This window comes from Euprymna scolopes, chromosome 5, assembly GCF_053919585.1.
Source record: "Euprymna scolopes isolate OS-2025 chromosome 5, ASM5391958v1, whole genome shotgun sequence".
Taxonomy (NCBI): domain Eukaryota; kingdom Metazoa; phylum Mollusca; class Cephalopoda; order Sepiida; family Sepiolidae; genus Euprymna; species Euprymna scolopes.
In genome coordinates, this window is record NC_136486.1 from 126,358,725 (window position 1) to 126,371,224 (window position 12,500).

The 12,500-nt window shown below is 33.6% G+C and overlaps 1 protein-coding gene and 1 pseudogene across 2 annotated transcripts in view; both read left to right on the top strand.

The window, feature by feature from the left end:
- The window catches only part of LOC145276966 (uncharacterized), a 541,458-nt gene that overhangs the window by 85,258 nt on the left and 443,700 nt on the right, over nt 1-12,500 (top strand). The window lies entirely within an intron of this gene.
- LOC145277175 (U2 spliceosomal RNA) lies at nt 4,770-4,909 on the top strand (annotated as a pseudogene).

A 12,500-nucleotide genomic window follows, 5' to 3' on the forward strand; every position in this document is an offset into this window, starting at 1 on the left:
TTGGGCAAAATCGAACTGATCCTGCTTTAATCTGATTTTTTCGATCATCGATTTTCAATACTTATTGGACACATTCTAATACAAAACCTACGCAAGAACACTCTCAGACACATCAAGTGCCTCTATGCGAAATTATAAAAAAATAATCAGCCCAACCGTTTCCGAGTTCATAAGGAACGAACTCACGCACACAAAGTTCCTTTTATATAAGAATAGATAGATAGATAGATAAATAGATAGATAGATAGATAGATAGATAGATAGGAAATTGAGCAACCAAGAATGCTGTGTTACTCTGCTATCATAGCCATTTATTGTTATATCACTCACCCAAAACCCATGAATCTCTTGGGTGGACCGATATTTTAATTCCAACTTATTTTATGTGCTCCCACTTAAGGGATGAGAGGATATGGAAATAAAAAAAAAAAGCTGAAATAGCAATAAACAAATAATATTAGAAAAAAGACAACTACAGAGAAGTTGTTAATCCATAACATTAAAAAAAATAATAATAAAATTTAAAAAAGCAGCCTACGAGCGTACGTTTCCCAAATTCCCCAAATACCAAGATAGGAAAATGAAAATTCTCATGAATAACCTCTAATAACCTTAAAAAACACTGTTTCTTCTGATAGCCAAATTTCGGCAGAAATAAAACCGGAAACATGTTTGAAAACTCCATTTTTTTGTTCCTTTTGAGAATCTCCAGAAAAATTGATAAAATCATGAGCCAACTAGTGAAACGTATTAGAAATGTTTTTTGTTTATTTTATACTTAGAAGTCATCGCTTATCAAGGTCCAAAGGTCACTCAAGGATAAGCATTAAAAAGTGCCAAGTGGGTGATGAGACCATGCCATGATGATCACAATGTAATGGTAGAAATTGAGCAAAAACTGATTAAGTAGACGGCTCATCAAAATCTTGTTTACGTTGGACTTGAAAACCACCATGTTATGGTCTGCTGGGAATCAGCCCCATAGTACTGTGTTCCACAGGATGGTAGTTCTAGAAAAGAAGTTTGGCCTATAGAATTTCTTAGTTTTAGGCACAGATACAGATTAAGGGAAATGTTTGACAGTGGTTGTAGCTAGAAGAGGGTTGTGAATGTTTTGTACATGGGGAACTAAAGATTGAAGCTTAGTCAACCACCTGCCATAAAAATGATAATAAAGTAGAGAAAGACTTACAACGTGTCTTCTATGAGAAAGAGGTAGTATGGAGGGAAAAAGGACATAGCTCACTAGATTTCGAAGCTGGTTTTGCACCCTGTCAAGGCAGGAAATGGTGTTCTGAATAACTCCTCTCAAGATACGGCAACAGTACTCCATTTTAGAATGATCCCATCATTTTTCCAGTGTAATATCATAAATTTGAAAAAAGTATTTTCAGAGATCTGACATGCTTACCATATATACTTGTGCGTACCGTATAGGCTTGTGCGTACCATATAGAGTTGTGTACAAGTCGATGTGCATTTTAAGTCCAAAAATAATGCAAGAACATTGCTAGGCATATAAAGTACCTTCACGTGAAATTTCATAAAAATCTACTTAGTTGTTTTCGAGTCCATAGGGAACGAACTCACGCACACACACACACACAGTTCCTTTTATATAATAATAAATTGATATTTTTTATTAATAAACTAAACTAAATTAACTTTCAAGTATTGTAGTTAATATTTAATAGAAATCATCAAGTTCTAGTGTTTAGACAATTTCTCATCTTGGATGTTCTTCTCACAATGTTTTGGTTGATATAAGCTTCGACCTTCATCAGATGTTTTGTCAAACTCTGTAATCAAACTGGAGAGTATATAAGAAAGTTAGAACGATATTTTTTCTTTAATCCGCAGAAATAATTTGCACTTGTTCTCTCAACCATGATCGGGTTCAAGTCTGAAGTAATTCATATCACGTCTTGAGGATTGAACCTTCAAGTGCTAGAAGACCGTTGCTTAAGATTAACTGTTATTTAGCACCAACGAGATGAGAAATAGTAGTTCATATAATAACACAAATTATCATCACAAAAAATCAGAATCATAATATCAAGTTCTTTAAGTTATTATAGCACCAGCAAAATCCCTCATGGTGTCACATTCATATGTCATAAGGTTTATTATGCTTTGTTCGCTACTACTTGGTAAACTCCTGAATCTTTTAGATCTTACTGAAATAGAAATATTGTTTTCTCTTTTTTTTCTGTTGTCGTATTTTCATTTTTTATTTATTTTAATCCTTTGAGATGAGGTTTCATAAATTGTGCATTCATTCTTTTTTGTGGACTGTTATCCTCACCTTCATAGTTGTTGTTGGTGGAACAACAACAACAACAACTATGGTGCCGTGGATAGAGGCGTTGAGTCTGTACGATTCCAGGTGAGTATTGTCTGACGATAACTGTTTTAATCTTATCTAAGCAAGCCAGAGGATTAGTTGGCCAAATCGTGGTGAGACAATAACTATGGAAGGCAATAATTACTAGGAAAAAGTTGCAACATTCAGCATTCCTATCTTGTCGCAGTTAAGCACCTGAAGAAGGCCAGAGTATGCCGGCCGAAACGTGGTGTAACAACAACTACTATGAAGATGAGGATAACAGTTTGCAAAAAGGAATGAATGTCATATTTTCAATATCTCGTCCAACCATTTGACCTTACTTATAAGGCTGTGATTGAATGTAACCGTATATTTCAAGTAATGTTTTGTTCACTTCATCTCGATAAAGTTTTTCTTACAATATGTCTAGCCAAACGAATTTATCTGATCGTTTATGAGAAAGAAACACGTTTTGAATTTATTTTTCTTTCTGTCAAACTGCTGATAGCTTTATTAAACCTCCCCAGACATCTTACCGATTGAAATGGAATTGGTAGAATGGTTAACAGTGTAGATCACAATGTGTCTTGTTTGGTGATGGTGAATCACTTGCAACTCTACTCTTGGGTGGAGAAGAAGAAATATCAGTTTTAACTCTCAAACACAGGATAACTACATAAACGAACTTTTAACGGCCACAAAATCACCAATATTGAATTGTCTCCCCTTCTTCACTCGATTTGATTCCAATAGCGAGATTGGATGATAAATCATTTGCACTTGGGTGAAGAAGAAAAATCAGTATTTTGTTTTAGTTTTTATTTTTTGTACTTCTTTTCTGGAGAGTGTCAAATTTAAACGACATATTCGATGATTTCAATCCTAGTTGATAATAATTCCGAGATTATATATTGTTTTGATTTTTAGACTATGATCTTCATCGCCATTTTTATGTTTTACTAAGCTTTAGCTGTTGTAATCTCAGTCCTTCTTCAGCATTTTCTTGTAGTCCATAGGTTTCCATGGATTTCATATTGAACACATTAATAACAGTCTTCCCAAGCGGTTAAAATACAACGTTCAGTTGAAAATTCGTAAAAGTTTATCAGCTACAATAAAAAGAACTTCAAGAAAACTGGAGAGTATGCCATTTGTTTTGTTTTGTTTGTTTGTTTTTGTTTGTTGTGCCTTCAACAAAAAGAACTGTTATTTCTTTTTTTTTGTTTTGTTTTGTTTTTGTTTGTTGTGTCTTCAACTAAAAGAACTGCTATTTCTTTTCTTGACGTCAAATCTGCGTTCTAAGTTTTTCTTTCTTCTATTTCCTCATCGGGACTTTGGTTTTCTTTTCTTACTTTTCTATTTCCTTGATATTTTGCTCGCTGAACTTATTCAATTCTCGCGTATTTTTAAGCATTTACTGCATTCCCTTCCACCGAAGGCTTCACGCTAATTCTGTATTTGTTCTTTCTTTCTCTTTTTAGTTTTTAGTCACGTGCAAGCGACTCTATAAGTCACTCCATCGATCGGTCGATAACACTTTTGTGCTTGGCCTTTTTGGTTAAGATCACAGGTTTATTGTTAATAGATGCTGTTCTTAGCTTTTTAAGATTTTTTTGGCCAAAAGGCCAAGATCAAAGTGTAGTAACCTCCAAGATCCCCACCCCCTCCTTCTTGCAATTTTTGTTTTCACCCCCCCTCCTCTAAATTTCACCCATCTTGGAGAGAAAGAAATACAAACTAACCCCCATTCCTTATCCACAAAATTTTCTTTTCTCCATTCACCCCCATCTAGAGGGCATTCCCACTTAGAGACTGACCCGCAGAAGCTAGGTTCTTTTTACAAACCTAGTGGAACAGGCAGTCTATCAACTAGACGGGGTTGGGAGGGTCTACTAATCACCCCCCCGCCCTCTTCTTCTTTTTTTTTCCGCCGCCCTCGACAGAAATTAATTATTGTACTATTTTTATTATCTTTTTTTGTTTTTACACATCAATAAAAAATGTTTAAAAATTGGGATTTAAGTAGGATGTCCCCCAGTATGAAAGGGTGAATGCGGTATTATGGTGAAAGATACTAGCTGGGAGAAACTTTTGATTTTGGTTAGTTCTGGAGTGACAAGGATGGCCAACGACACCCACAATCCCTCCCCCCTTTTGAGTTGGCCATGTGCCTAAGTATTTTGTTCAGTGTTGATTTTCAATGTATTTGTAACATGAATAAAGGATTTAATATCTCAAATTGTAGTGTCTGTTCCAGCAGATACTGCAAGCAAAACCCCACATATAAGACCTTGGTCAATGTAGGGACAACCCTTCATAACAATTGTCACTATCCAGCTCCCCTACTCCCCGGGGAGTTGGTCCCCATTTCCCCTTCACTCCTCACATTAAAAATCGGCATTGTGCCTAATTTGCTCGGTGGGGGAGCAAATAAATGCTCCCCCCCTTTTCTTGGCCTTTTGGCCAAGATCAAAGTGTAGTATCTGTTCTTACTACATGCTGTACTTATATTTGTAACTTTGTGATATAAAGTGGGGGATCACTTTTCTGTATTATTTAATGTAAAATGATCACCCACTTTACAACCAGTCAGTCTCAAAGCCATTCAAGTCATTCTTCAGATCATTCAAGTTGTTTTTGAAGGATTCCAGTTATTTTTTAAGCATTCAAGTCATTCTTAAAGTCATTCAATTCATCCTTAAGTTCATTAAAGTCATTCTAAGTCATTTACTTTTTATTTATTTAAGTCATTTCAGCCCATTTTTTAATCGTTTTAGTTTATCTTTAAGAATTTCATGTCAATCCTACATTCACACATTCATTTATTACACGAGAGCACGTGACTAATAGCTATCGGCCTTGTTGCCTTCAATTTCAATAAGCCTGTTGATTTAACAATAAACTGTCTTCACAGTTTTAATTTTGGTGAGGTTTTTATACTTTCTGTCGTAAGACTTCAAACACACTCTAGACAACGCACGTGGTCTTTATGAGACGGAATAATCTTATTATTTTGAAAGCCATTCTTAACAGGAAGAAGGGGCTTCTTAACCATTCTGTACTTTAACCTCATAATTTAATAAACAAATGATACCGTTTGCCAAGTGTCGACTGCTGCGATTTCATTGGCTAAGAGTTTCAGCACCTTCTGACGGTTCACGTAAACTGGGTGGAATATACCGATGATAATATGATCCGTATTCTACATAAGTACCATTTTTTTTTTTTTTAAATAAAGTTTGCTTTTTTTATTTTGAAACTAGCCCTAACCCAGTTTATGCACAATGCAAAACTTGACTTATATATATATAGTCATCCACATACGGTGCTGTTTCGCTGTATCACAGCTCACCAGTGTGGCTAGACAAGCAACTACCTCAAGCCTGGTTTGAAATTTGACCGCCTAGATGCAGTCGGCGGCTTTTATTTATTTATATTAAATTATCAAGGGAAAGTACAGAGTAGTTAAAAAGCTCCATTCCTCATATTAAGAATAGCTTTCATATATACATTAGCAGGACCTGTGGAAATTCCACAGAGGATTCATTCATCTATAATATGTTGATGTTGGCATTCTGTAGATTTTCAGCGTAAATGGAGACGCTCTGATATCATTGTAGCTCTTTTGTTAAAACTGCAAAAGTAATTATCTAAGCTAGCAGGGGTGCCCCATCGAAGTCCGGCCGTAAAGTATGCTTTAATATGATATTTTAATTCTTGCAGATTTCGTATATATTATTATAGAGTTAATGTTGTATGGATTTTTATATATTATAAAATTGCGATTTCAAAAATAAAAAATATATCCATATGACTTGAGTGCATCAATCGAAATCGAAACCGAAACCAAAACTTATGAAGAATTCTTGATAAAATTATTCATATAAAAAAAAATTACTGGAGTGCCATCAACTATAATCAGAACCTAAACTTATGAAGAATTCTTGGTAAAATTATTTATTACAATAAAGGAAGCCCATAACAATTAAACGACAGTCACCCGGATGTAAGCATGACGCACAAAATAAATAACACACACGTTATTCTATCAATATATAGATAAATATAAATATTGCGGACAGATTCATCATTAGTCCTTTGGCAGTGAGCACTTCTGGTGTCGTTGGACTTCGTTGAATGACTTCCATTTTGAAAATTAGAAGAATTGCATCCTACTTCAACAATCTCATGTGATTAAATGAATATTGCGATGTGTCATGCGAGCAAGTGTTCGTTGAAATATTATAACCATGAGAGCAGCCAGAAGGGATAAGAATAAAAAAATTAAAAGGGGTTCTAAACAAAATGAGGTAAAACAAAAAATTCAGACAATATTTCTTAATAGTTTTTCGCGATATTCTTTATTGCTTAATTATCCCTTTGTCTCCAGAGACAATAGGCAACTCCTGAAAAATGATAATGTTAACGCTTTGAAATAAATAACACACCTCGTTATCATAAAAAGTAATATTTCCTTTATTGTTGCTGAGTACAATGATACTGTAACTACTTAAATACACAATTTGTGTTCAGAAAAAAAATGTTCATATATATATATATCTATATATATATATATATATATATATATAAAGCTGTGTGTGTGTGTCTGGTCACGAATGGGCTTCTATATGGTTGACTATTTAAAAATAAATTGATTACATATAATGATAGAAGATGTATCGAGAGACAGAAATGGATATAGTTGATCTGGCAGAACGGTGGTTCATTAAAATTGCGGAGTCTGCGTTCGCGCCTGGTCCACAAAGTATGGAAATAAAAAATTTAAAAATTAAAAAAAAAAACGTTTACAAGTGTTTTTGATATAGATGTACATAAGAATACTTTGATAAGTATGTGTTAACTTAAATAGGGATGGTATAATAAAATTGTGGGATCAGCGTTTGCACCTGGCCTCCATAGAATGGAAATAGGCACACACTTTAATAAAGACTTTTCATATATATCTGCGTAAGTATACTTTGATAATTATGTTTCAGTTTGAAGAAATATGGTATAATAAAATTATGGGGTGTTCGTTCGCACCTGACCTCCATAGAACGGAAATATGCCACAAAATTTAACAAGTTTTTTTTTTAATATAGATCCACAGAATATTGTGATAACTGTTTCAGTGTGAACAGGTATGGTATAATAAATCATGGGGTTTATCTATTTTATTTTTACTTTCATCATATTTTGCTTTGGTTTTGATACCCCCAAATTAAACCCAAATTTACAACCCTTCCTTTTCATAACCTATCATACTTTCATAAATCAGAGTGCGTTTTCTGTAGGCTGTTTTTTAACCCAGTCAACGACGGGTACTTTTGCTAGTATATGTATATGTGTGTATATATATATATATATATATATATATATATATATATATATATATAATTTTGAGGGAATTAAATCAAGAGTCTAAAGAGCAGAGTTTATTTTAATGTACTAGTAAATGTATTAATACTATTAACAGAAAAAGTGTTCGTTGTAATGTAGATGTATAATAAACTCGATAGGCATAGATATTCTAAAGCTATTTTGATATGAGTAAACTGATTTTTAATTTTAAATCATGCATCATTTTACTCATATATATATATAATTATTTATTATAATAATTATTAAATACCTACAGACACTAGTGTTTCATCCTTTCAGAAATCATCAATGCAGAGTGTCACCATTAACACCGGTCGATAGGTTCGAACCCGGCAACAGAAGCCGTCTCTGGCTTCATTAGCAAGGACATAATCTATTCGCTAGTAATAATTTCCCCGCTCTTTATCTGTGTCTAAACCTAAACGTAGATTCCATGAACAAAGCTTTTCTTAGAACTGTATACCTGTGAAACTCTCTTCCGTTTGCCTGCTTTCCAGCTAACTACAATTCAAGTCCAACCTAAACAAGTTCTTGATGAGCCGTTCCCCTTATGTAATCCAATTTATCAAATTTCCACTACTAAGAATTACTACGATATTGTCTCATTGACTGCTGTACTTTTTTTTAGCCTTATCCTGGAGTGGCTCCTGGGCCTGGATAAGTGGTGACTACAATGTAAAAAAAGAAAAAAGATATCAAAAAGGCCTTTGGAAGGACGTACGCTGAAACTGAAGTATCTCGTTATTTGTGACTGAGTTTACTTTAGACCTCAAACGATGGGATGAAAGAGGAACAAAAATTCAGAGGAAAGCCTATGGTTTGCTGGTTAAATGAGTGCAATTTGGACGGTGATTTTCTGAGGGATTTCTTCCTTTTTAGAATCCAAAGGAATTCACCTTTGTTTTCCAATAGGATCTCAAAATTCTGTAAAATTAAAAAAAAAAAAAATCTGAATTCGAATGATTCAAGAAGATTCCGACAGATTTCATTAGATTCTCTGCAAAGTCGCACGAGATTCCACAAGTTATTTTCCTCCTCAAACATATTTAAAAATTGTTTAATATATTCATGAACATTTTATCGTTATTTCAAGACTTTTCAAGATGACTGATTAGAAGAAAAACATAAAAGTGAATATTTAAAAAAAAAATGCGTAATGCGTCTATGAAGTGAAAATAATTTTTTTTTTCTCTTCTTCAAACAAAACATAAAAGCTGGAATTCAACATTTCAAAATATGTGATGCGTTTATGGAGTGAAATGAATGTTCTTTGTGTGTTGTGATAACTCACTGGCAAAATAAGGGAATTGAGTGTTATGAGTCTGTTAAAAGTAAACCCAAGTTTAACTTTCTTTTCTCTATTATATTTCAATTAAAAGTTAAATATGAACAGGTAAAATTATAGAAGAATAAAAGTCCAATCAAATGATGTATAGTTTGTTTATACAGTTACATTAAATTTAGCTTAAATTTGCAGTTTTTGAAAAAATTACAAGTGCGGACTTTCTTTTTGACGCTTGTATATATATATATAGAGAGAGAGAGACAGAGATAAAATTTAGTTGTGTATGTATAATATATATATATAAGTTCAGTTTTGTATGCACATATATATACATATGTGTGTGTTTATTTTATTATATTGTTTACTATAATTATACGTTGCTGCCTCAGAAAAAGAAAATTAATAGAGTAATCATATAGGATGATAGGAAGATGAAAGGAGTTAAGAGTTGGAAATATCTATTTTCAATTTTCTCTGATGGACAGGAAATTATTTCAACAAATACATAAGGGAGGTAATTCGATTATACGCTGGAATTTTTTCATGTCTGATGAATTTTTAGCTTTCTATCTTAATCGACCATGAAAAAGAAGATTAGTCTTCCCCCCCCCACACACACACCTTTTTTGATTATTGGCAAAACATTACCAATGTTTTAGATATTTATGATGCTGATAACATTGTATTCAGTGAATGCACTAGGGGATCATGCCCCGATGCCGAGAAATTTATTGTACCGGGGGGGGGGGGAAGGGGGGGCAATATGAGACAACTCCTCTCTGCTTTACGGCACTTTTACAGACATGTTCTTAATCTCTATCTACTGCATTGTTATGTTTGTAGTAAGTACTCGACTGAGATCAAACTCCTGGTTTCTTTCTCTGTAAAACATTCACAGCAAGAACTCGCCTAGCTACACCCACAGCAAAAAAACTTTCCTTTCTTTTTGTCTCTCTGTACTAAAAACTAAATAGAAATTTCATGAACAAAGTGTATTTCCTGTAAAACAAAATACTATGAAGCTGCTTCCAAACCGACACAATATGGCCGTCTTTAAGTCTAATGTGAACAAATACTTGTTGAGCCGTCCTCTTGAATGATCAATTCTACTTAAGTAATCTTGTTATAAAGTAATACTGTCAGAGAAAGCTGAGTAACCTAGAGCATTCCTTCTGAAGACAAGCCTGGGTCTCTTTGGACTTGTGGGCTGGTGCCGAGTCCTGCTGCCACACCCAGGGTCTGCCAGCGGCCACCTGATTGCACCACAGGATCACCACATTCTTCAGTGCACTCAGATACGCTTTGGTGTTGACTTTCAAGCTGACTTCAAAGATGTGAGGTGGCAAATATGGCCCTCACTTAAAACCACACCAAAACCATAACCATGGGTTTTCCGATGTGCTGATCTATGCCCTCAAGCTGTCATTTTGAGGGTGGTGGCAATTATCCTGTTGTCATAACTTCGATCGGAAGAGAGCATAAATTATACAGTGGCGCATCTCCCATCCAGCTCGTTGAACATTGTATCACTTTTAGACACGATGGAATGCTCCTATCGCTCTTAGGATTTGTACACAACTGGCCAACTACTAGATGGTCTGCAACAAAAAAAGAAAACCGCTTTTTATCAAACAGAAATGGAATCATGTTGTCTTTTCTAGGACAACAATTTTATTGTTCCATCCTGTATATTTATATCCGATATACATGAACGGTTCTTTTAATCAAATTTTATGACATTCTTAATAATACCTTTTGAGCCTATAAACTATCATTATTATTATCTTTTTTTATTATTATTATTATTATTATTATTATTATTATTATTAGTAGTAGTAGTAGTAGTAGTAGTATCTGAATGTTGTCTTATATTCTATGCTTAAATTAGTGCAATTCTATCTAATATATTAAGCTGTGTGTATTTTTTAAAATTTAATTTAATAATCAATTGTACTCAGCTTAACGATTTACTGTAGTTTCATGGCATTACCAATTCTTCATAGTGTCTCACATGCTGCCATAAAACTGCAGTAGAGGTTTAAACTAAATCTAATTTATTATTGATATATCTCTACCAGAAAGAAAATTGAGCTCTTTGTCCAAGGTTTCGCTTAATTCACTTTTTTTTCAGATTCTGAGAGGTTGATTTCTGCATTTATGGATATACTAGCAGGACACCCGGCGATGCCCAGTTTTAAAATACGCATAAATATTGTATTTTAACTAATACAGAATTCTTATTTATTAGAAACAGAAATACCGTAGGGATTAAATGTATGGTTAAATTCCTTTGAAAAAAATGAAGTAAAAAAATAAATAAATAAACAAAGAGAAATTGAGTCCTATGCATGCGAGTATTATGTTTTTTTCTAAGAAGTTCACTTCTTGTAAGTAAAAAAAAAAAAATACTCGATCCGAGGTCGAAACCGAAAACAAAAGACAGTGAGTCAAGTACGATAACCATTAGACCAGCTTGACACGTTCTTTAAAATGCGTTTGCAAACCTACTTATTCTTAACATAAGGAATGTTTCATGTGAATGATTTCTGCATGCGCATTCAGGAAACAGTTTACAAACAGATAAAAATCTGATGACTCTCATGTCTGAATATTTCAATTTTGACCCCTTAGGAACCCATTTTTTCCGAATGAAGACGGATTAAAAAGTTTTCCACGTGTCTGAATACCCTACATACCAAATTCCAGGTCTGTATGTTTATTATGCAAACATTACTATGCATACATGTTTCAGTGGAATCTAAATTTACAGAGACCTACCTCATCAAGTTGAGAAGTACACACACACACACACTCTCTCACTTTCATAGTTATAGAGATTCACACATATGAAAGAACATTTACTGTATTCTTTATTGGGGACATTTGATTATTCGATAACTTTCGTAAATGTTTATTCTTCATCATTTCAATCACTTCATATATATATATAAAGTAAAAAAAGAAAGGAAAAAGGTATAAAAACTATATATTAATATATATAGATTTATTCATTTATTCAATAGGATGCACATTTATTTTAGGCTGTCGAGTAAGTGGGGACTCTACTGCGTCGGAAAAGAAGAAAATGAAGGTATTATTCATTTGTTCAACAGTGTGCACTGATTTCTATTTTTATTCTTGAAGAAATGGCAAGTGAGCTGCACACGAACCTTTGTGTTTTATTCTTGAAGAAATCAGTGCACACTGTTGAACAAATGAATAATACCTTCATTTTCTTCTTCTTTTTTGTTTGCTTCTAAATAAGCTCCAATATAATTTTGATGAGTTTTGTATTATCCCGATAAATCTCCTCTTAAAGAATTGAATTTATTCTCTTCCTTTAATTTACACACACACACACACACACACACACACACACACACATATTAGTGTTGCGACGATTATTTAGAATCGGGAATCAGAAAAATTGCGACTTTTTCGGGTATATGAATCGGGAAATTTTGTGACGATTTTTCGATGCCAAAAACGATTCCTTTAATTATCTTT